The sequence below is a fragment of the Trachypithecus francoisi genome, unplaced genomic scaffold, assembly GCF_009764315.1.
Source record: "Trachypithecus francoisi isolate TF-2019V2 unplaced genomic scaffold, Tfra_2.0 Lachesis_group5, whole genome shotgun sequence".
NCBI classification, from domain to species: domain Eukaryota; kingdom Metazoa; phylum Chordata; class Mammalia; order Primates; family Cercopithecidae; genus Trachypithecus; species Trachypithecus francoisi.
This window is the reverse complement of record NW_022681470.1, coordinates 56,982,910-56,986,194: the sequence shown is the minus strand read 5'-3', so window position 1 is coordinate 56,986,194 and position 3,285 is coordinate 56,982,910. Positions and strand designations below refer to the sequence as shown.

Here is a 3,285-nt window from a genome sequence, read left to right as displayed (position 1 = left end):
ATAAAACGAGAAAGAAAAGATGTCTCCCCCATCCTCTAACCACCAGTCCCAAGTCTTTAACACGACCAAAATGGTATATAGTTCTAGAAAATTTCTCTTTGAAAATAATCATCCATCCATCCATCCATCCATCCATCGATCCTCCTGCTTCAGCCCCCTTAGTAGCTGGGATTACAGACACGTGCCACCATACTCCGCTAATTTTTGTGTTTTTAGTAGAGACAGGGTTTCACCATGTTGACTAGGCTGGTCTCAAACTCCTGACCTCTGGTAATCCACCAGCTTCCGGCTCCCAAAGTGCTGGGTTTGCAGGCATGAGCCACCACACCTGGCCCTTTTCTTTTTTTCTTTCTTTCTTTTTTTTTTTTTTTTTGACTTGCCTCACATTGTATTACACAAAATAGATTTCAGTCACGTTGCACATTCATTCTCGCTATAAATCTGGCTTAAAAAAATTCCTAGGGATTCAGTGTTGTCGATGTCATGATTTTCCTTTTATTGGCATCATGCCTCTATTGTATTCAGAGTCCTCTCAAAGGACAAAGGCAGATGTGGCTGCCTTGGGTCAGCTGCACCCAGTGTGCTCCCAGCCTGCCCGCTGGAGGCACAGCTCCCATTATCATCTGGACTGCGACTGCTATGGATGGTCAAAGCAGCAGCATGTCATCGCCTTCACCAGCCCTTCTCCAGCAGCACAACCAGTCCTCCTAGCTATTCCTCTGGGGACCAGCCATCATGGCGACGTGGTGGCAATGTCCCCAGGCAGCTGACCATCCTGGGCTTCTCTTTGGGCAGGCCTGGCCAGGGCCTTAGGGGAATCTCTGTGTCTATGGTATAAATTTGAATGAGATCAGACACAATATTATCAATGATTGGCTTGGTAAGGTCGTCACTAAATACCTGCCACCACGGCTTCTCAGCCTCGACCTCGGCGGGCACTTCACTCCATAGACCTGCAGGGCCAGGTAGAGCACCGCCAAGGCGATGTGCTGGGCCTGGAAGCCGAGGCACAGCCCCCGGTGGTAGCTGTCCCGCAGCAGGGCCCAGACAGTGATGGCAACGGGGGTCCGCTGCCAGCCTGTGGCGGTTCAGCCAGTTCCTGAGGGAAACCAGGTAGTGGAGCAGGTACCTGTGTGGATGTTGGAAGACCTGGAAGAGCATACTTCTCAGTATGAGAAGCTCACACTGCACAATGCTGTCCTGGAGCTCCCAGAAGCGGGAGTCCAATTCCAGGGGCTCACCGCTTGGGTTGAAGTACCTGTTGGACACATTGATGATGTCACGAGTCCGCAGGCGCTGCTCTTTCACTTTGCCGGCCAAGTAAATGGAAGACATGGCAATCAGGTAAGGGTCATAGGCGTCCAGGTTGGTCTCGCAGAAAAACTTACGGTAAATGGTGAAAGCAGTGGCAATGGGAATGGACCGCATCCCTAAGTTGACACCTGCCTCCACGATGAACCTCGCCACGCGGAAGTGCACCCTGGCTTCCGGCGCCGGCCGCGCCTCGGGGCCTTGCGCTGCGGCGCCCCCTTTGCAGTCCTCCCAGCCTTCCATGAGGCTCCGCGGCTGCGGCGGAAGGAGAGGCGGTCAGCTGCGCAGATTGGCCCTTTTCTTCCTTTCTTTCGTTCTTTTGTTTTTTTCTTTTTTTTTAACAAGTTGTATCATATTATGCATATTGCTCTCCAACATAAGTTTTCACTTAATAATATTCTTGACATCTTTTCCTATCAGCACACAAAATTTAAAAACAGGCAAACAAACAAAAAACAAACAGCTGCATAATATCCCATAAAATGGGCCAGGCACAGTGGCTCACCCCTGTAATCCCAGTACTTTGGGAGGCCAAGGCGGGCGGATCACGAGGTCAGGAGATCTAGACCATCCTGGCTAACATGGGGAAACCCCGTCTCTACTAAAAATACGAAAAATTAGCCGGGGATGGTGGCGGGAGCCTATAGTCCCAGCTACTCGGGTGGCTGAGGCGGGGGAATGGCGTGAACCCAGTAGGCACAGCTTGCAGTGAGCTGAGATCGCGCCACTGCACGACGTGGCGGTGCATGCTCTAATCCCAGCTACTCAGGAGGCTGAGACACAAAAATCCCTTGAATTTGGGAGGCAGAGGTTACAATGAGCCGAGATTGCGCCACTGCACTCCAGCCTGGGTAACAGAGCGAAACTCTGTCTCAAAAAAAAAAAAAAAAAATCATAAAATGGATGTACTATAATTTATTTAACCATTTTTCTGTTAATGAGCATTTATGTTATATTCATGGTTGTTTTTCAGACAATTCTGTCCTGTCAATTTAGTTTATGGATATACTTGCAAAAACACACTAAGCTATGTGTACAGGAATATAACCATCAGTCCCAAGTCTTTAACATGACCAAAATGATATAAAGTTGTAGACAATTTCTCTTTGAAAATGTACAGGAAGGTACACACAGCTTAGTGTGTCTTTGCAAGTATATCCATAAGCTAAATTCCCAGAAGTGAAATTGTGTGTTCAAGGATATGTTGCCGTCATGCGCTACATAACAATGTTTTGGTCAATGACAATCCTCATATACAACGGTGATCCCACAAGATGATAATGGAGCTAAAAATATTCCTATTGCTGGGTGAAGTCACAGCCTTCATAATGCCATAGCCCATGATAGACTCACACAAATCTAATATGAAAAAATAAACAAACTACCATGAGCATCTTTCTGAAAAGAGTGATTCCTCCTTAAGAACAGCCTCAGATTGGTCCTTCAGGAGGCATCCAGAAGAAGACATTGTTATCGTGGAAGACGACACAGCTCCGTGTGTGTTCCTGCCCGCTGAAATTCATCTAGAAGGATAAGATATCAAGGTGGAAGACGGTGATATTGATGATCCTCACTCTGTAGGAATAGGCTAATGTGTGTGTTGGTGTATTCATTTTTAAACAAAAAATTTGGCCAGGCATGGTGGCTCACGCCTGTAATCTCAGCACTTCTGGAGGCCGAGGCAGGAGGGTCGCTTGAGGACAGCAGCTCAAGACCAGCCTGGTCAACAAAGTGAGACTCTGTCTTTACAAATTTTTTTTTTTTTAAATCAAGCAGGCATGGTGGCTCATGACTGTAGTCCCAGCTACTTGGGAGGCTGAGGTGAGCGGACTGCTTGAGCCTTGGAGGTTGAGGTTACAGTGAGCCTTGATTGTGCCACTTGCATTCCAGCCTGGATGACAGAGCAGACCCTGTAGCTAAAACAAAACAAAAAAACAAAACAACAAAAAGTTTAAAAAGTAAAAAATAATTAAA

General features: G+C 47.3%; 1 pseudogene across 1 annotated transcript; it reads right to left on the bottom strand.

The window, feature by feature from the left end:
- Positions 1-343: 343 nt before the first annotated feature.
- Positions 344-1,554, bottom strand: LOC117074068 (annotated as a pseudogene). Its single transcript, XR_004433511.1, has one exon. The product of XR_004433511.1 is annotated as a cyclin-Q-like (transcript).
- Positions 1,555-3,285: the final 1,731 nt, after the last annotated feature.